Source organism: Chenopodium album, chromosome 9 (assembly GCF_948465745.1).
Source record: "Chenopodium album chromosome 9, dcCheAlbu1.1, whole genome shotgun sequence".
NCBI classification, from domain to species: Eukaryota; Viridiplantae; Streptophyta; class Magnoliopsida; order Caryophyllales; family Amaranthaceae; genus Chenopodium; species Chenopodium album.
The window spans coordinates 46298596-46321289 of NC_137842.1; the positions used below are offsets into that span (position 1 = coordinate 46298596).

At 40.9% G+C, this 22694-nt stretch overlaps 1 non-coding gene and 1 pseudogene across 1 annotated transcript; one reads left to right on the forward strand and one right to left on the reverse strand.

Annotated features, from left to right (window-relative positions):
• Positions 1-16272: 16272 nt before the first annotated feature.
• On the reverse strand, positions 16273-20080 carry LOC145557657 (uncharacterized; annotated as a pseudogene).
• A 995-nt stretch (positions 20081-21075) lies between these two features.
• LOC145560881 (small nucleolar RNA R71) lies at positions 21076-21182 on the forward strand. Its single transcript, XR_014093477.1, has one exon. It is a non-coding gene; the product is annotated as a small nucleolar RNA R71 (small nucleolar RNA).
• The last annotated feature ends 1512 nt before the right edge of the window (positions 21183-22694 follow it).

Here is a 22694-nt window from a genome sequence, read left to right on the forward strand (position 1 = left end):
ATATTACAACCTTTGGGGGATTTAAATTTTTCACCGGAAAAAACCGGTTCTTTTAAAACATTTTAGGCCAATCCGCCCAAATCAGTCCCAACTGGTTATCTTACTACTTGTTACAAGTTACCAAACACATGCCATCTTATAATTGGTTAATATTAATTAAAAAAATCAAATAATAAAAAATACATTAAAAAAAAAAGAATTTTAGAATTACAAAAAAAGCCACCAGCCTTCAACCCTACTGGCTTCTGCTATTAAAGCCCAAGCCAACCTCTGCCCCTCCAGCACCAGCTGCCTCCCTGACCCTCCCCGTCCGACGTCGGCATCGGCGCCACCTGGACTGATTACTAGCAATAAAATTTGAGTATCTAGGATTTATCTTTCTCTCTCTTTTTTCTCTTTATCACTCCGGCAACAGTTAAAAAAACACTTTCACTTTCATCAAATTCCTCTCATTCTTTCTCTTCCTGTTTGGAAATCATTAATCATGAAGAATCGTAGGAATTTTTTTTTCTACAAATTTTTTTCAATTTTTTGTAGGCAAAATTGGTATAACCCACCTTTTTTGTCCAATTTTTTTTTGAAAAAAACCACCTTTTATGTTTTTTTATTAACTAAACCACCTTTTAAGTACCCAAATTCTTGATTGCACCACCCCTATTTCATATTTTGACGAAAAATTTATCTGAGACGTCAAAGGGGCCCACAACTTGTGCCTTTCGCTCCTAAATCATGTATTTTTCACCCCCAAGAACATTTGACCCTTCCTGGCCTTTATATAAATGCATGACTAAATTGAGTAAAACTCTAAAAAACCAAACCTAATTTAGCTACAAAAATTAAATTGTAGTATTTGTTTATTCTCAAACCCTAAATTGAGGTAATTGAAGTGATGGTTGAAATGGAAGGGAGGGTTTTGCTATGGTTGATGATTTGGAAGTGGTTGGTTAAGATGCAATCTGTTAAATTTAAAATAAGGGTGGTGCAATAAAAAATTTAGGTACTTAATTAAAAGGTGGTTTAGTAAATAAAAAAACATAAAAGGTGGTTTTTTCAAAATAAGGTGGTTTATATCAATTTTACCTTTTTTGTATGTGATTTTTTCTTTGTGTTTTGATTAAGTTTGAATTTATTAATGGTGGTTTCAGAAACTGCTAGGCTATAAAGGGTGGAGGGATGGCAGGTTGGGTTTTTGGGGTGTGGGGGTGGTGGTTTAAGGGGAAGGGGTAGTTGATGGGTATGACGTCGACAAGGGGACGGGGATGAGGTGGTGCCGGTCCGGAGGGGAGGGCCTAGTGGGGTGGTGCGGGGGGGTGGTGGTGGTGGTTTGATTTTTAATTAATTAGTTAAAAATAATATTATTAATTTCTTTTTTAATCTTTGACTAATCACGTGGTGACACGTGTACATTAAACCTAAAAAAATAAAAATTACCTGTTTAACAGGTCACCGGTCATTTGGGACTGTTTTGGGCGGATGAAATATAAAGTTGGGATTATCAAATAATAATTTAAAGTTGGGATTATTTTGGACGGACAGAGCAAAGTGGGGATTATTTTTGGAAAATTTTCTTTTTTAAAAAAATAAAAAATTATTAATTTAGACCAATTATATGAAGACACGTGTCATAGACAACTTGTTTAACTAGTTACAAGTTTTTGTCTTGTTTAAAATAGAGATTCTCCAAAGGTTGTAATATAATATTCAAGTATAATCCAAAGGTTGTATTTTATTTTTTTTTTATTTTTAAAAAGGGGCCAAAGGTTGTATTATTAATGACACTTTTTCCAAAATATAATATAGATTTAAGATTTCTAGATTATTTTTGTGTAGGATAGCTCCCGCTGAACTATTGCCCAGCTCCCCAAGGTGCGCACTCATTGCCAAGAGAAAAAATGTGAGGGCTCACCAGCCCGATGGAGTCATTCCGCAGAGCTGACCAGGACGAACTCTCCACAAAAGAGATCATACACTTATAAATAGAGGGCAAAGTACAACGGAAAAGAGGTTAGACACACATGTTATTACACTGTCTACATCTCTCTAAGTACACTTTCTTTCTCTAAACACTCTCTAACTTAAGCATCGGAGGGGGGTTCCTCGAACCACCCCGATGGCAGTTTACGTGTGTTGCCTTGTGTAGGTTGTCGACAGGGCCCAGTTCACCAAGCAGAACCCCTAGATCCACACCTGGAACAATTAACGCTAGAAGAAGGGGAAGGATCATCTAACCTGAGGTTCACCAACTGAGTTACGGGCTAGTTAACAAACCACCATGGCTGGGGAGGAAGTTGTACAAATACCCATACCCAAAGCCAATGACGCCAACTAGACACCACAAAAAAACACCACCAGAAACCATCGATCCCAAAGGATCCGCCGAGAAACCCAAGTCCACCATCTCACAAATATCCAACCCCATTGGGTCGACATCGACTGCAGCTAAAGCAGCGTCAAAACCAGTCGATCCGATAGGATCTAGTTCAATTTTCAAATACGGTATGCCATTAACAGGCGCGAACAATGAACCCATTATTTCAGCACCCATAACCCGAAAACCACAGCCCGTAAACATGCTAGCCATCCTGCAAAACCTCTCTAAGTGCAGTAAGGAGTACTTGGCAGCAATGACAACAGTCCTTGCCAACTTTGATAATGGAGCGAGCTCGTCACAAGTAGCAGCAGCTACAGACCAACGGTAAAGAAGCCAACACCCACAACCCTCTCGTCCAGCTGAGGAAGAAGGTGCTGGAGTTGGAAGCTCGAAATCTGAACCGAGAATGGAGCGTGGAGGAAATAGCTCAGACTAAGGGCAGCCCGGACAGGCGAGTTGCCCGCAGCAGGTCACCAGTCGCGAAGCGGGGACTAAGCCCGGTTAGGGAGAAGCGAGCACGAATCCAAGTTATTCCAGATGATTCCTCATTTTGCTGGGAGATTATGGAGAAACCGATGGAGTAGATAAAGATGCCAAGATGCAGATACAACGGAACTACAACGCCTCAGAGTCATATATCAGCTTTTTAGAACCAATGGTGCTCTATACCATGACGGATTCAGTCTGGTCCAAAGCATTCCCACCGACCCTGGAGGGGCTGGCAGCGAAGTGGCATGGGGCCATTCCAAAAGGTTCTGTGTACTCATATAATCGGCTGAAAAGGATGTTCATGGAGCATTTTATTATAACCTTGGTAGACCGAACTAAGATGACAACTGAGTTGATGTCACTAGTTCAGGGGAAGGATGAACCCCTGAGGGAGTTTATCACCAGATTTAACAAAGAGGCAACAACCATCCAAAATATAAGCTAGGAGGTAGTGCTGCAGACAATGCAGAGCGGTTTGCTACCAGGCTCACCGTTCAGAGCGTATATGGGGCGTAAGAGCCTCAAAATGCTAGCTGAAGCGCTAGGTGAATCGCACGAGTTCATAAGGCAGACGAGACTGACGAAGCGATGCTGAGCAGGAAGGCGCCAAACGACCCAGTTAAGCGGGCAGAAGTCACCCGGGCAAAAAACGCAGCCAGGGCGTATCAGCCCGGCAGAGCTAAACAAGGTCATAGAGAGGCGGATCGAGCTGTTGGGGTGAGAAGGTCAGATCTGAAAAGAGGAGGAAGACCTGGAAGGTTGGACCAGTATACCCCACTCACTCACTCGAGGTCTCACATCTTTAGCGTGAACAAAGCTGATGATAAGTGGCAGAGACCCCCGAGGAGGGTTAATAGGAACCGTGATCCCAGCAAGTGGTGTGACTTCCATAGGGATCATTGCCACACAACTGATGATTGCACAGATCTGAAAGATAACATAGAAGACCTAGTCAGGAGGAGGTACCTGAATTAGTTAAAGCAACATGCTGATCTCCCCAATAGAAGGGATGAGGATAGAACAGGCCGTGACCGCAGAGGAGGTCACATGGGTCCCGATGAGGATAGAGACAGAGATAGCAAGCCAGAGGGTAGGGTGTATGTGAAAAGTGGAGGACCAGTACATGAAGGAACAGTGAACAAGGCACGGGCAGACCTGCGAGAAATTATACATCAGATAAACTATAATGAGAAGCGCAGGTGGCCACCTATTCCCCCGCAGCCGGGAGCCACATTTGATGAGTATGATCAAGAGGGAATAATTTATCCTCATGATGATCCTCTGGTGGTGATGATGTGAATAGCAAATTGGGAAATGGACCGAATACAGATAGACGGTGGCAGCTCAACCAACATCACATACATCAGCTCATTCAAAGAACCGAAGTTAGACAGGAAAGATCTAAAAACGGTGAGTTATGAAGTCACCATGTTTAACGGGTTTGGATTGACTCCGGAGGGCATAATCGAGCTCTCAGTCCGAGTAGGCAAAAGGTCGAAAAGGCGCGATGTTCGAGCAAAGTTCCTGGTGATAGAATTTCCTTCGCCTTACAATGTGATCATGGGAAGGCCGCTTATCCATAAGATCGGCAGAGTAGTTTCCACCTATCATCTTTCCATGGCCTACACAACTAATGAAGGGCGATCGACAAAGCTCATGGGAAGCCAAAGGACGGCTCAACAATGTTACATAACTGCTCTAAAGCAGCCCGCTAGGACCAAATAACAGCCAGTCTCAGATCAATGGCCCATTGAGCAACCTGAGAAAAAGTAAAGATAGAGGAAGCACGAAGAATATCACAGGGAGAAGGAGAAACAAAAGCTGGCCATGGAAAATTTTGAGCCTGCAAAGGAGGAAATGGCTAGGCAACTTCCTAGCGGGGAGCAGGTTACAATTGAGCTCACAGAAGGTGATCCTTCGAGAACAGTGAAAATTTGAAAGGATATTGACCTAGGAGTGGGGGTACACCTCATAGAGTTGCTGAGAAAGAACAAGGACATCTTTGCATTTTCAGTAGATGAGATGCCCGGAATTGACCCTGTAGTCATGGTCCACAGGCTAAATGTGAAAGAAGATATTAAGCCAGTAAGACAGACGAAACGAAGCTTCTCCACGGAGAAAAATCAAGCAATCTAGGAAGAAGTGGAAAAACTCCTGGACGCTGGATTCATCGAGCCTTGTGATTACCCGGATTGGCTAGCCAACGTAGTCATGGTGAAGAAGGAAAATGGCCAGTGGAGGATGTATGTTGATTTCACATATCTCAACAAAGTCTGTGTTAAAGACTGTTACCTGCTGCCGCGAATCGATCATCGGGTATATTCAACCAGCGGGCATGCCTTGCTAAGCTTCATGGATGCCTTCTCAGGATACCATCATATCAGCTTGCACAACCCAGACAGGCAAAAAACCGCATTCATCACCGAGGGGGAGTGTACCATTACATAACTATGTCTTTCGGGTTGAAGAATGCTGGAGCAACTTTTCAGAAGACAATGGATATAGTGTTCATGCACTAGAAGGGCAGAAATGTTGAGGTATACGTGGACAACTCAATTCTCAAGAGCGTCACACAGGCAGGGCATATCATGGATTTTTAGGAAACATTTGCCACCCTGAACAAGTATAACATCAAACTCAACCCGAAGGAATGCGTCTTCGGGGTGAGCTCAGGAAAATTCATAGGCTTCCTGATCAGCGAGAGAGGAATAGACGCAAATTTGGAGAAGGTTGAAGTATTCCTAAGCTTACCTGAGCCTAAGTGCACTAAAGACATCATGCGCCTGACAGGCAGAATGGCCGCACTGACTCGTTTCATCAGCAAGTCATCCAATAAAGCTTTATTGTTCTACCATCTACTGAAAGGGAACAGGGAATTTAAGTGGGGAGCCGTAGAAAAAGAAGCCTTTAAGGTCATTAAGGATCATCTGACTAAGCTCCCAACAATGATAAGCCTGGAGCTGAAGGAAAACTTACAATTGTACATTTCTGCATCAATTCAGATAATCGCAGCCGTTCTCCTGGTAGAAAGACAAAAGCAGTAAAGGCCAATATACTTTGTGAGCCATGTGCTAACTGAGGCCGAGCAAAGGTATCCGTTGGTGGAGATGTTGGATTTTGAAGTGGTAACAACAGCAAGGAAGTTAAAGCCATATTTTGACGAGCACATAATACAAATCCTCACAAATCACCCACTAAAGAAAGCGTTACAAAAAATGGACGCGTCAGGCAGACTCTTGAAGTGGGCCATTGAGCTCTCCGAGTATGAGTTCGAGGTCAAACCTAGGGCAGTTATCAAAGCACAAGCCCTAGCAGACTTCATTGTGGAAGTCTCGTACGAGGAGAAATATTAGAATCTGGAAGGTGGAGGTAGATGGATCGTCAGCCCAAACAGGGAACAGAATCGGGATCATAATGACATCCCCAGAGGGAAATGTATTTGAGTATTCCATAAAGTTCAAATTCAAGGCATCAAACAATGAGGCAGAGTACGAGGCAGCTTTGGCAGGCCTGCGTATGAGTATCGTAGCCGAAGCTAAGAAAGTCCATTTGCAGACTAACTCTTAGCTTGTTGCCAGCCAGTTGAGGGGGGAGTATGAGATTAGGGAAGCCACAATGTTGAAGTATGTGACCAAAGTGAAGGAGATAGCCACTCAGCTAGTTCACTTCCAAATAGACTTGGTCCTTAGAGTAGGAAATTCCCAGGCTGACGCATTATCGAAGTTAGCTAGCTCCACCCTGTAGAGCCTCACGAGGATTGTGATGGTGGAAGTCTTGGAGGAAAGCAGCATTAATGAAAAAGAGCAGGTGAACAGCATTGGACAGCAACGAGCTTGGTTCACAGACATACTAGCATACAAAGTTCATGGCTCGCTGCCGGACGATGAAGTACAAGCTAAGAAAGTGAAGAAAGATGCTAACTGGTACGCGGTGATGAATGAAGATCTCAACAAGAAGGGCTTCTCAAAGCCACTGCTAAGGTGCATTCCAGAGTAGGATCAGGAGAGTATCATGGAAGAAGCACACTCAGGAATATGTGTCAAACACATTGGTGGAAAAGCATTGGGAATAGAAGTTCTCAGAAGGGGTGCATACTGGCCAACTCTGGCTCAAGACGCACTGACACATGTGAAAAGGTGCGACAAATGTCAAAAATACTTTCCAGTCATAAACTAGCCGGCAAATGATCTAACCCCAATCATCAACCCGATCTCGTTTGCTCAGTGGAGAATGGACATATTGGAACCCTTCACCACTAGGTCAGCGGGTAGGAAGTACCTGATAGTGGCAGTGGACTATTTTACCAAGTGGATAGAGGCCGAACCCACTAATTACATAAAGGCAACCCAAGTGAGGACGTTCATATGGAAAAACATCATCACAAGGTTCAGGGTGCCGCAGTGCATTGTCTTTGACCACGGATGCCAATTTGACTGCGACACAATCAAGGATTACCTGGAGGACATGGGCACCAAGTATGCAAGTGCCTCAGTCTGCCACCCGCAGAGTAATGGCCAAGCTGAAGCAGCAAACAAGCTGATCTTAACAACTCTGCAGAGGAAGCTGGAGGAGCATAAAGGCCTATGGGCTGACTTAGTCCCAAAGGTGTTATGGGCAAACATAACCACTAAAAAAGAATCCACTGGTAAAAGCCCTCACTCTAGCCTACGGGGCTGATGCAGTTGTCCTAGTGGAAGTACAAATTCCCAGCCTGAGGATACAACACTATGAGCTACAAGGAAATGAAAAGCACATGCTGGAAGAGCTAGAATTACTGCCAGAAGCAAAGATACAAGCAGCCGTCAAGCTGGAAGCCTAGAAGAGAAGGATTTCCAAAGCTTTCAACAAAAGAGTCAAGCACAGGGAGCTCCTGCCTGGAGACTTGGTCCTCAGAAGGACAACAGCAGTCGAAAGAGGAAACCAGCATGGAAAGCTATCAGCCAATTGGGAAGGCCCCTTCATCATCCATGAGCAGGTAAGACCTGGTGCATTCCTCCTCGCGAATCAAGAAGGTCAGGTCTTAAGGAATAGTTTCAATGCTGATTTGTTAAAGAAATATTTTGTTTGAAAAAGTAAGAAATTAAGTAGAGATGGGGATAATTGTTTCAATTTTGCAAAGAACTCTGTTTAGTTCATGTTTTGTCAATTAAGGCATTTAAGCCATTTTAATTCAATGAAATACGAGCCTCTACGTGAGAAGTTGTAGACACCTAAAAATGTCTCCCGAAAACCAAACCCGATGATGAACAACCTTTCACCGCCATTATTGGTCGGGTTGAGTATTTAATCTTGGAGTGCTTAAATCTATATTTACATTTCATAAACCAACCCAATCCCTAGCCCATTTCCCCAAACTATAACTTATTTTCCTCTTTTCGTGCCTTTAAACCAAAAAATAATTCATTTCGTGTCCTTTAAAATCATTCATTTCGTGTCCTTTTTATAAAAATGTTTATTCGAATTTATTTTGGTCCATAATCTGGGTCCAATGATTGAATTGTTGGATGGGGCTTAAAAAGAGCTTTCCAACAATATATTATAAGCCCAAATCCGAGTTATAACGAATAAGTGCCAAAATATTAAACTGAGCCCAAACCGAACCTAAGGCCACCTTACCTACGATCCAATGATCATGTGGAGGGTCCAAATTATTTAATCCCATTCCTAAACCCATTAGGGTTAATTAGAAACTTCTATAAGTTTCTAAAAGATCTTAATTATCCTTTTTGAAAAAATAAGATTAAAGAGTTTGAAATTGAATAAAACTTTTCTTTTTGAAAATCCTATTTTTATCCGAATTGAAAGACATTCAAAGATAGTCAGATATTATTTTCATGACTCATAATTTTTATCCAAATTTTATATGGTTGGATAGCCCTTGAAATTATCTTTCCAATGATATATTTTAATATCAATTCTGAGCTATAACGAAAAAGATATGAATTAAATATCAAACTCTATCCAAAACTGACACCGTCCCATTATTTCGTCCATATCTTTTATTCTACAAGGTATTTTAATCAGATTCTAATTGGGTTAGAAAGTATATTTCAAGAGCTTTCCATAGATATCTTATTTATCTTGTTCCGATTTCTGGATCAAAAGATATGATAAAAACAAAAACCGCAAAAACTGCTGTCTATCGAGTTTTATTCCGATTTAATTCGGATCTTATCTTGTTTTTTCGACCCTTTTTTTTCCTCTATAAATAGAGGTCATATCTCCCCTTTTTCAATGATCAACAAGCTTGATCATAAATTTATTCTCTTCTCCCTCTTTAGCCTAAACACTTGTCTCCCCATTCTTTCACTATTCCTTCCTTTAAGCACTCCAAGGAGTCCATATAATACCCAAAGTTCTATACTTAAACCAAGGCGTGAAAGGTAAAATTAACTAAGGGTTTGGACTAAATCAAATATACATTTATTTAATTTAATTTCCATTTGATTTATATTTTTTTTATTGAAGTTACTAACAATTTATTCATGATGTAGCAATTTAAAGGAACGTGCGAAATGTGAATAATTAATTAATTAATTAAATTACTCTTATTTTATTTTCTTATTGCTAGTATATATCATGATTAGATTATTTAATATTTTATTTGACTAACGCTATTATTGTTAAATTGCTTCCAATAATAATGTTTGTTCTATTATTATTTATTGATCACCATGTTGCATGTTTAAAGGAAATATGTAATTGAAAATCACGCCTAATAAGATAATTTGGACATCCGGTTTTGGTTCCTTTTTAATCATGTTATTTAATTCAAGTGATCACAAATATTTTAGAGTTATATGTTGCATTAATATTCAACCAATTTAGCATAATAATAGTTTGGAGAAAATTGAATCTTTGTTTGCATGCCTTTCAGATCGCAGGTTAGTATATGATACTAAAGCATGATAAATTTTCACCTTACCTACTATCATATACTAACCTGTTAGTAGGTAAGGTGAATATTTTTTGCATGTTAGTATATGTCATTTATCATATACTAACCTTAGCAAGAAGCAGCGAGACGACGCTAAATGACAAAAGAACATCCATCCCTAAATACTCACCTTACCTGCTCAAAGTAATACAGGGCACAACCTCGGGGACGCCTGAGGGGGAGGCCTGGCACGTTCAACTTGAGCAGGAGAGGGCAGTGAAAGCGAAGAAGGATGAGTTGCGCAGGCAACACTAAGGTTCTCTTAATCCCACCCAGCTCACCTCTTTGAGGGGGAGAGGAGGAGGAGATAGACGTATGATAAGCCCTTAGAAAGAGAAGTAAGAGGCACAAAACAACAAGTCACAACATAAATAAGCTGAATGACACAAAACAACAAGTCACAACATAAATAAGCTGAATGACACAAAACAACAAGTCACAACATAAATAAGCTGAATGACACAAAACAACAAGTCACAGCATGAATGGCTGATAGGCTGTCGTCGAGCCTACCAAAGATAAAGTCCTATCTTGGTCTCACTAGCTAATAACAAGGGTAAGAAAGGGTCGAACCCAAGAGAGGCGTTGAATCAACCACCGAAATACTACCGCATAAATAAGCTAAATGAAGTCGAAATTGGTTTGGTTTTATGTAACAAGTACTAGTTCAAGTCAACTAAATCTAGGGGAGATTAACAATATTTAGAGAGTTCTAGGGCTTGGGAAATACCACTCATCTTCGTCACAAATCACAATTAGCAAGTAGCAAACAATGGTAATTTGAGGGGATAATATAGGGGAAGTCATCTAAAGCACCCAACTACTCTCTCTTAGAGGGATTACTCAAATCATGAATACAACCTACTCTCGTGGTTACAAAGCATAAAACAAGTATTAAAGCATAATCACAATGACAAAAACATTCCCTTGACTAGAAATTCCTATTCTCATGGCATTTCAAGTCAATTAAGGATAAGGGAGCTAACTCAAGTTCATCTCTCGATAATAGTTCTAGCAATGGCCATATACAGAAACTAAGCAATTAAACCACTTAAGCTCAACTAATTAACACCCAACAATTACCAAATTAACACATACAACAAGTAATTAGTGACTACATTGAGGGTTTTACCCAAACCCTAGAAAATTAGACTACTCACAATCCATGGAGATTAAAGCAATAAAGGATTTCAAGTAACTCATCAACAATAATTAACTAAAGATTAAGCTAAATAACAATCTAAGCATACAATAATTAAGCAAGATAATTAACAATCAAAGTAATTAAAATGGAAGAGAAGGGTGAGAAAATGTTACTAGAAGCTTCAACTTGAATATCAATGGTGGAACTTGTCTTCTACAATGATTGAGAATGAAATTTCCAAGCTAATAATAATAATCTAACTAATGATTCGAGAATATTTGTGTTTCTACAATTGCAAACTAAGAGGAAGCACTAAAAACTTGGATGCCGTACAAATGAGCTCAAGGGGTTATTTATAAAGACCCCCAAATAAAAAGGACGGAGAAAACAAGAGTCGGGCACGGCTACAGGTCAGCACGGACGTGCTGAGGTTGGCACGGACTTGTAGCTATACCTGCACAGACGTGCTGAGGTTGGCACGGACGTGCACCTGGGAGGCAGAAGATATTGTTTTGGCCAGGGCATCCTGCACGGACGTGCCAAATATGGCACGGTCGTGCAGGCCTTGTTCAATAGAATCAGTTTTGAAACTAATTTGGGCTTAGCAAACTGCACGGACGTGTATGATCAAACACGAACGTGCTGAATATCATGCACGGACGTGCTGAGCTCTACACGGACGTGCAGGCCTTGAAAGCAGTAGTCAGTAGCTTTTGCTCGTGCTGGAACAATTCTGCACGGACGTGCCATACTTTGCACGTCCGTGCAGACTCTCTAAGGCCTTTATCTTCACTTTTCTTCGGTTTTGCTCCATTGTTTCGGCTTCTAACCTCGGTTTATCATCCAAATGCCTCAAATGGTCGTATTTGAACCTAAAAACTCAACAAAAACACTAAAAACCCGTGAAGCAAGGGATACACAAAAGTTGAACAAAAATAGAGTAAAAAAGAACCAAAATGCCAATATACCAAGTAAACAAGGTTCGAAATCACTCTAAATTCGTATCAAATAACAAGTTATCAAATCCCTCCAAGCTAAGCTTTTTCTAGTCCTCGAGCAAAACAAACATGTCAAATCAAGAAGGAAGATTATTTGCTAATGATCAAACCAAGGAAAGATACTTAAAGAGAAAACACAAACACAAATCCGCATGGCAAGAACCATAAACACTTTTAGCACAAGTGAAAAGCAATTTAAACCCCTAAGTCGCCTAAGAGGACGAGTTTTTATCTCGTGAGGGTTTCCCTTGAGCTAAACCCACAACTCACACAAACCATGCCAAAATTGTCATAACACATCATCATCATCAAGGTGATCAATACACACCAAAACCAATGTTTTTATTGCCCAAGTCAACTCATCGAGATATAAATCACAAGCAAGACAAGTGAGCGACTTTCAAGAATTACCAATCATACAAATGTGCACATGATTTGGGGGTAGAGAGGAGAATTAAGCAAGGTTGCACTAGGATACTTCCTTATAGCTTTTACTAGTTCATTAGAGCACGTCTAGATAATCCAAAGTTGCAAAAAGCCCTCTTTCGGTTATAAAATCTCAAAATGCAAGTCCACCTCCCAAAATGCACTCCCAAGCCCTTTCAACTACGCTCTAATTCAGAAATTTACACAAGAAACATCAAAATAGATAGTGTGTGGGAGGCATCCACAAATTGACCTCTAGAGAAGAAAAAGTGAAAACTTTGAGAAATTTGGAAGAGTTTTTGATCTCCTTTTCTTTTTCTATATTTTTTTCTTTTCTCTTTTTTTTTTTGTTTTTTTTTTAACATTCATTGCCCTCGCCTCTTTTAACTGTGAGCGGCTCTTTCTTTTATTCGATACATGTGGCTTATTATGCCACTTATTACACAAGATACAAATAGAACCAACTCCCTAATAGAGTTTCATTTTGGGGGAGGAGGGGAGGAACATCAAGGGCGCAAGGGACCGCAATTCGATTCAAACATATCCTACTTTGGGCAAATTTGACAATATCCTATACTAGACGTGCAATTGAGCATTCATAGGTTTTCATTTCATATACTCTAATGCAATCAAGATTAATAAGCCTCTAAATGACCCCAACTCTTGCACACACCCTTCTAAAAGAACTTTTACTCATCACTCAAGAGTCAAGCAAGCAAATCATATAAGCATCGTCATTTGAGTCTCATCCAAGGGCCATTTTTTTTTATATTTAAAATGGTTACTAGAAAGCAAGAATAGATAAAAAGTTAAGAAAACTAAGCTAACCATAAAAAAAAATTGAATCACAAATATACAACTAAATAAATAAAGAGAGAATTGAAGAGAAGTATTCACATATTAAGAGATTTGGATTTAGGGTGTTGGATTTCAAAGGGAGCAAATTTGGATGTTTAGGGGTTTGGATGTTAGGGGAAGGAACAAACAACATGCAAAGTTAATACCAACAAGAACATATAAGAACCAACATATGAACCAAAGAGAAAGACTCCCCCCCAAGCTATCATAAACATTGTCCCCAATGTTAAAACAATTAAAGCACAAGAAGGGGGAGAAAGAGAACTAACTCATTGGCTCGGGCCTCCTTGGGAGCTTGAGCCCCCGGGGTACCAATGTCGGTAGACGTTCCGGAATTCACCCAATTCCGATCGAAGACCCTCAAAGCTTGTCCTCATATTGTCGTAGGAGGACCTCATGTCTTCGTGAGACTTTCTCATAGTCTCAAACTCGGTGGACATGCGATTGAACCCGACATTCATCATTTGCATTTGTTGCTCGAAGTAAAGGGGTGGGTTGCCTTCACCCATGCCTTGACCTTGGTACCCTTCTTGGTACCCTTGTTGGTACTCATATTGTTGTTGTTGTTGGAATTGTTGTTGGAAGTGCTGTTGTTGTGGTTGTTGTTGTTGTCATTGTTCTTGCTCTTGCTCATGCTCTTCTTCATCATCACCGGGAATCCAAGGGTGGTCCCTCTCAAAGACCCTGTTTCTCTCGTCGTAGATGAAGGTCCGCTCCGGATCGGGGAGGTAGGCATAGGGGTGGCCACTCACGTGCCATAAGTAAGGATGTGGCCCTTCCGCGTCCGCAACCCATCTCATGGTCCTAAGCGATTGCATGTCTAGCTGCGTCGGCCTTGGGCAAACCTGCTTATCTGCAAAATCAAGGTTAAGAGCAGAAGCAATAATAGTGATCATGCCACCTATGGTGATGTTGCCGGACCTAGTGGCAACATCCTCTAGGTGGTCAACTAACCAGGCCTCTACATCTAGGGTCGTACTACCCTCGCTCAAGTTCCATAGGAATTGAAGCTCCCTAGTGGACACTACACCCGAACTATCACCTCTAGCGAACATCGTGTTCGCTATGGTGCGCTGTGACATCCTAAGGGCGGGGTGGATTATGGTCGTAGCTTTATCGGTCCTAGGGTTGTAGTCGAAAAGGTCGGTGATCTTCCTCCAAAACCCACCCGCACAATAGTTACGGGGGGGGGGGGGGGGCTATCCTTTGGTCCTATGGTGCCGTTAATTGGCCACCCAAAAGCTTGGTTCACCCTCTTTATGTTCAAGTTGTGTTGGGTGTTCATGAGTTGGAAGGTAAGGCGGCGGGGGGATCTATTGTTGTCTCGTTGCACTTGAAGGGTGGAGAAGAATTCAAGTGTCAACCTTTTGTAGGTCGGGGCGCTTAAATCTAGCCAATTTCCTAAGCCACAACCCTCGAAAAGCATTCTTACATCGTCCCCTACCCCTAAAGCCTCGACAACACTCTCGTCATAGAACTTTGTAGGTCGAACTCTCCTCCTACTTATTCTTATATAGTTGTTCAAAAAGGTTGGGTCATTGAACACGATTCCCATAGTGTCCACTTGTGGTGGATCAACGGGAGGAGGAAAAGAGGGGTTGCGATACCTAGCATCCGTGTTTCTAGGTCAATTTCTTCTGGACATGGACGGTCTTAATGCAATGCAATCAAACAAACCAAGACAAAATAATCACCTCGCAACCACACAAAGAGACTAAGTCCATAAGTCGACCAACCAAAGCTCAAACAAGGCCAATAAACACAACACAATCAAGTCAAGTTCTAAGTCTCCCACCTAAAACAAGCAAATCACCAAGCAACAAAGACCACTTCAATAATGCATCTACAACAATTTTACATCAATTTCATGCAATATTATCAAACAAACCAACACAATAATCCACCTAAACAAGCATGTTCTTCCTTCATGAAAATCAATTTCTCAACCTCACTTACAAAAAATCCAATTCTCAAAAAACACCAAAATTCATTCAAACTCAATAATGCTTTTCAATTATCAACTATCAATCACTCACAACCAATTTAAACAAACTTTCTCAAGCAATTTCATGCAAAAATTCAAGGAATTAAACATGAAATTAGTAAAAGGGAGGAACGATTATACTGAGCTTATCGTGGGTGTAAAACCCGCAAATGAACCTTTCTTTTGCTTGCTTAAACTTACTCTTTCAACCAATTGTCTTGAACTTTAACTCCAAAGAAAACCCCCAAATTGATTTTTCAAGGTTAGGGTTTGAGTATTTTGGTTGATTTTTGGGTTTGAATGTGAGAAAAGGAGTAGTAGATTGTGAAAATTTTGAAATGGAGTGAAGATTTTGGAGAAAATTGTTGAATTTGGGTGAGGATTTGGGTGAGAATGGAGAATTGAGTGGGTTTTGAAGGAGAAAGTAAGAGTTTTAGAGAGAGGAAGAGTGAGAATCGTGAGGTAAGAGTGAGGATGAGTGAATTTTTTTTTTAATGTTAAAACCGTGCTGTTGCCAGGCATTTTCGGGGCGGCACGGACGTGCAACATTTGGCACGGACGTGCAGCCTCAGACAGAAAGTTAAATATCGTACTGACTTAATTGGCACGGACGTGCAACATTTGGCACGGACGTGCTGAGCCACCTTGCACGGACGTACTTAATTTGGCACGTCCGTGCCAATCTGGAGAAATTTATTTCAAAATTTCTGATTGCTTTTGACTGCCTCTGCACGGACGTGCAATGCTCTGCACGTCCGTGGAGACCTGTTGCTGCACGTTACCTTTTTCATTTTTTTATTTTTTATTTTTTACTAGAGAACAATAATAATAATAGTAAGGTATAATAACAATAAAATTATTATCATTACCATTATTATTATTATTACAATTATCTACTACTTCACTTCCACAAACCTTTTCTTACTTTTCTTTTCATCAACACCTACAAAAGACATTGAGAGAAAAGTTAGTAATAGTAAGAGTGATGGAAATTAAATAATAGTTTATGAAAGAGAAAGAGTTGAGAAACTCGGGTTGCCTCCTGGAAGCGCTCTTTTAACGTCACTAGCTTGACGACATTGCGGGATCAATGAGAGTAGGGAACATCAAACTCATCAAGGTGAACACCTTGGCTTCCTCATGCACAAAACCGTCAAAGTATGCCTTAAGCCTTTGGCCATTCACTTTGCACGGTTCACCATTGTCATTTGAGATTTCTATCGCTCCATATGGAAACACCTTCTTAACGGTGAAAGGTCCACTCCATCTTGACTTAAGCTTACCCGGAAACAACTTCAACCGGGAATTGAATAGTAGGACCTTGTCACCTTCCTTAAACTCCCTTTTTCTAATATGCTTGTCATGCCAAGCCTTGGTCTTTTCTTTGTAGATCCTTGCACTCTCATATGTATCCATTCTTAATTCTTCCAAGGCGTGGAGGTTAAGCATCCTCTTCTCACCGGCGCTTTGAAGGTCAAAATTCAATGTTTTGATAGCCCAATGAGCCCGATGCTCAAGTTCTACCGGCAAGTGGCATGACTTCCCATAAACAAGCTTTTATGGTGTGGTGCCAATAGGAGTTTTGAACGCGGTGCGTTAGGCCCATAGAGCATCATCAAGCTTTGTAGACCAATCTTTTCTAGACCTATCCACCGTTTTCTCAAGAATCATTTTTACCTCCGGGTTTGAAATTTCAGCTTGACCACTTGTTTGGGGGTGGTAAGCTAATGACACCTTGTGCCTCACACCATATTTCTCAAGGAGAGCTTGAAAGGATCGCTTTGAAAAGTTTGAACCCCCATCACTAATAACAACCCGGGGCACTCCAAACCTTGGGAAAATTACTCTTTTGAAGAGCTTGACCACAACCTTAGCATCATTAGTAGGAGATGCAACCGCTTCCACCCACTTTGATACGTAATCGACGGCCACTAGAATGAACTTGTTCCCAAAAGAGCTCGGGAAAGGCCCCATGAAATCGATGCCCCATACATAAAAAAATTCAAGTTCAAGGATATTGTTCAAAGGAATTTCATTTCTTTTTGAAATATTACCGGTTCTTTGACACCGGTCACAAGCTTTCACCACACCCCACACATCTTTGAACATTGTTGGCCAAAAGAAACCGCATTGCAATATTTTCGCCAAGATCTTGTTGGCACTCATATGTCCTCCACAAGGTGAGGAGTGACACATTGTGATAACATCTTCAATTTCATTATCTGGGACACACCTTCTAAAAAGGCCATCAACACCTTGTTTGAAAAGCAAGGGGTTGTCCCAAAAGTATTGGCGAACATCATGAAGAAACTTCCTTTTTTGTTGATAGGAGGGGTCGGGAGGAAGAATAGAGCAAGACAAGTAGTTTGCAATGTCCGCAAACCGTGGTGCCGGTGCTTGGAGAATAGCAAATAGTTGATCATCCGGGAATGAATCGTCGATTGGCAAGTTATCAAAATCACCTACAAGGATAGGCAACCGTGAAAGATGATCGACCACCACATTTTCGGCACCCTTCTTGTCCCTAATCTCAATGTCATAGTCTTGTAAGAGCAAGACCCACCGTATCAATCTTGGATTTGGTTCCTTCTTGGACAAGAGGTACTTCAAGGCCGAATGGTCGGTGAAGACTATGACTTTAAATCCCAACAAGTATGACCTAAACTTCTCAATTGCATGAACAATGGCTAGAAACTCCTTTTCCGTGGTTGTGTAATTCCTTTGTGCATCATCCAAAGTTTTGATAGTGTAGTAGATAGCATGGAGCTTCTTATCCTTCCTTTGTCCAAGAACGGACCCAATGGTAAAATCCGAAGCATTGCACATAAGCTCAAAAGGAAGCTCCCAATTAGGAGGTTGGATGATAGGAGCCGAAATCAATGCATCCTTCAACCTATCAAATGCATCCTTCAACCTATCAAATGCTAGCAAACAATCATTAGTAAACACAAAAGGGGCATCCTTTACCAACAAATAAGTGAGCGGCTTTGCGATTTTTGAAAAATCCTTTATGAACCGGCGGTAAAAACCCGTGTGTCCAAGAAAGCTCCTTATCCCCTTCACATTTATAGGGGGTGGGAGGCTCTTAATGACCTCAATTTTGGTACGATCTACTTCAATTCCCCTACTAGAAATTACATGACCAAGAACAATTCCTTCTTCTACCATGAAATGACATTTTTCCCAATTCAAGACCAAGTTCACCTCTTGACATCTTTTCAATACTTTAATCAAATTCGAAAGGCAAATGTCAAAAGATGAACCAAAAACAGAAAAGTCATCCATGAATACTTCAATTGATGATTCAAGCATGTCGGAAAAAATAGACATCATACACCTTTGAAATGTGGAAGGTGCATTACAAAGTCCAAATGGCATCCTTCGATAAGCAAAAGGTGCCAAAAGGGCATGTGAATGTAGTCTTCTCTTGATCCTCTGGTTGGATTAGGATTTGGAAGAATCCCGAGTATCCATCCAAGAAACAATAGTGACTGTGTGATGCTAGTCTTTCCAATATTTGATTGATGAAGGGGAGTGGGAAGTGGTCTTTCCGGGTGGACTTATTCAATTTTTGATAATCAATACACATCCTCCACCCGGTGACCGACCTCGTAGAAATGGTCTCACTCTTATCATTCTTGATGATGGTCATGCCTCCTTTTTTAGGCACAACTTGAACCGGGCTATCCCACTTACTATCGGAGATAGGGTAGATTATGCCCACTTCAAGAAGTTTTAAAACTTCTTTTTTCACAACTTCCTTCATGTTTGGATTGAGCCTTCTTTGGTGCTCAATCGAGGAAGCATGATCATCATCAATTTTATACCAAATGACACCTCTATACTCCCTTAAAACAACTAGGAGTTTCCGAAGAGAGGTATCATCAAGCTTAGCATTGACAATAACGGGATAACTCTCACTATCATTAAGAAAAGCATATTTAAGTAAAGGAGGAAGGGGTTTAAGTTCAACCTTGTGAGGAGGCGTAGTCCTCTCCTCTTTTACCTCCACATTAAGAACTTCCACTTTCTTTTCATTGTGGACTAAAGGTTGGTTGAGCAAGAGATCATACCCCCTTGCTTCCTCACCTTCCTCAACTAAGCCTCCCGTTAGGATAGCTTGTAAAGGATCTCCTTCAAACAAATTCTCTTGGAACTTCTCTAAGTCCCTTTCCAATTTATCAATTCTATGAACTTCATCATACAATGGCTTTTTCAATGTTTGTGGGAATGAAAATGATATTTTCTCATCTCCCACATTCAAGGTCAATCTTCCTTGCTTCATATCAATCACAACACCCGCGGTGTTCAAAAACGGTCTTCCCAAGATTAGGGGCACCGTAGTATCTTCTTCCATTTCCATTACCAAAAAATTACATGCCACAAATACTCTTCCAACTTGAACCGGCACATCTTCAAGAATTCCCAAAGGTAGCCTAACCGTGCGGTTGGCCAATTGTAAGGACATTATTGTTGGCTTCAAGTCTCCAACTTTCAAACTCTTAGCAATAAAATAGGGCATCAAGCTCACACTTGCCCCAAGATCACATAAAGCACCCATAGCCTCCAAGTCTCCAATCTTCACCAGTATTGCATAGCTACCGGGGTCACTAAGATTTTGAGGAAGCTTATTTTGAATGATTGCACTCACCTCCTTAGGAAGGGAGATGGTTGCACTCTCTTCAAGCCTACTTTTGTTGGATAAAAGATCTTTCAAAAATTTTGCATATGTAGGCATTTGTGACATAGCATGGAGAAAGGGGATATTCACTTGAAGTCCTCTCATGACTTCAAGAAAGTTTGAAAACTTTTCATTCCATTTCTTTTCAACAATCCTATGAGGGAATGGAAAAGGAGGCTTGTATACTTTCATGGGGGGCTTTTATACCTTTTCTTTATCTCCCTCATTCTTACTTTGTGGCTCCTTTCTCTCAGCATCAACTATCTCATTTTCAAACTCACTCTCATTTCTCACCACAACTCCCTCATCTCTCTTTTGTGGCTCCTCTTCACTCATAACCAGCCCTTCATAACCTCTCCTCGATCTCAAAGTAATGGCCTTAGCTTGCTCCTTTGGGTTCACAACCGTTGAGCTTGGGAAGTGACCACTAGGATTGGAGGATGAACTTCCAACTTGTTGCGCACTTTGAGCCAATTGATTCTCAATTATCTTGTTATATGCTTGAAGTTGTTGGATGTTCACTTGCATATCCGCATTGCTTCTTCCTTGTTGTGTAATGAAGGTCTCAAGTGCGGCTTCAAGGCTAGATTTTTGAGGAGGTGGAGGAGCGGGTTGGTTATATTGTTGCCTTTGTTGGTTTTGGTCCCTTTGGTTAGGGTGACGGTAAGGATCTTGTTGGTTTTGTGGATGAGATTGGTTGTATTGGTTTTGAGGGGGGCCTTGGTTTTGTTGTTTCCAACTCGTGTTTTGTTGGGGTTTCCAACCTTGATTGTAGGGTTGAGAGTATTGATCGTTTCTTTGCCCAATAGCCGCAGCTTGCTCTTGGTTAGTTGAGTTGCAATAGGAGGACAAGTGATCATTTCCTCCACAAGTTTCACAAGACATGACTTGTTGTGAAGAAGAGCTTGAAGATGTAAGGGTGGCTTGATCTAGCTTGTGAGCTAGCATGTCAAACTTTGATGCAATAAGGTCGATTGCACTAATTAAGGTCGTGGATTCCGCCCTTCTTTGCTTGAGGTTGCCGTCTATCCCCTCCGTATGCATAGTGCTTTGCCACTTTTTCAATCATCTTGTATGCATCATCCACCGATAGCTTTTAAAGGCTACCACCGGCCCCGTTATCAAGGTTGGCCCTTGAAGTAGGAGTAACACCATCATAAAAGCTTTGAACAATGATCCATGATGTGAAACCATGGTGTGGGCATTTTCTAGTGTAGTCCTTGAAACGCTCCCAAGCTTATCTTAAGGTTTCATCAATCTCTTGGTTGAAATTGGTGATTTTCCTTCTTAGTTCGGTGGTCTTTTAGGGTGGACAATACTTTCCAAGGAAAGCTCTAGTGACTTCATCCCATGTGGTCAATGATCCCTCTTCTACCGTTCTCAACCAATGCTTTGCTTTGTCACGGAGGGAGAATTGAAACATGTGCATACGGATGAACTCTTCCGTAATGTTGTTTTGCTTGATGGTTGTGCACAATTCGAGGAAGTTGTCCAAATGAGAAAAAGGACACTCATGAGAACTCCCACCAAATTGATCACTTTGTATCATACGGATGAGTTGAGGTGAAAGCTCAAAATTATTTGCATTCGTAGTAGGGAGACGTATGCCACTCCGATGTGTGAAGGCATTGGGGTGGTCATAATCTCGTAACAATGGTGGAGGAGGATTGTTATCACCCATGTTATCTTCTTCATTGGTTGCAAAGATTTCCTCCGGATTGGAATCCGAATATACTATAGAGAATTCGGGTGTGTCTTGTAAAAGCCTCCTCACGTTTCTCACAGTCCTATTTAACTCTGGATCAACGGGAATAAGCGATGATTGCTTACTCTTCCGTGTCATGCAAGGTCAGACAAAGCTAATAAAAACGTTAGCAATGACTATCACAAGTTGAAAACCCAAATATACAAAAATAAATAAGAAAAATTATGATACAAATACACACACTTAGACTCATTCAACAATAATACATTCAATGTAACTTTGCCTCCCCGACAACGGCGCCAAAATTTGATAGGTCGTCTTCGAGCCTACCAAAGATAAAGTCCTATCTTGGTCTCACTAGATAATAGCAAGGGTAAGAAAGGGTCGAACCCAAGAGAGGCGTTGAATCAACCATCGAAATACTACCGCATAAATAAGCTAAATGAAGTCGAAATTGGTTTGGTTTTATGTAACAAGTACTAGTTCAAGTCAACTAAAGCTAGGGGGAGATTAACAATATTTGGAGAGTTCTAGGGCCTGGGAAATACCACTCAACTTCGTCCCAAATCACAATTAGCAAGTAGCAAACAATTGTAATTTGAGGGGATAATATAGGGGAAGTCATCTAAAGCACCCAACTACTCTCTCAAGCTAGAGGGATTACTCGAATCATGAATACAACCTACTCTCGTGGTTACAAAGCATAAAACAAGTATTAAAGCATAATCACGATGACAAAAACATTCCCTTGACTAGAAATTCCTATTCTCATGGCATTTCAAGTCAATTAAGCATAAGGGAGCTAACTCAAGTTCATCTCTCGATACTTCGTTGAGAAAGCTTAGATAATAGTTCTAGCAATGGCCATATACAAGAACTAAGCAATTAAACCACTTAAGCTCAACTAATTAACACCCAACAATTACCAAATTAACACATGCAACAAGTAATTAGTGACTACATTAAGGGTTTTACCCAAACCCTAGAAAATTAGACTACTCACAATCCATGGAGATTAAAGAAATTAAGGATTTCAAGTAACTCATGAACAAGAATTAACTAAAGATTAAGCTCAATAACAATCTAAGCATACAAGAATTA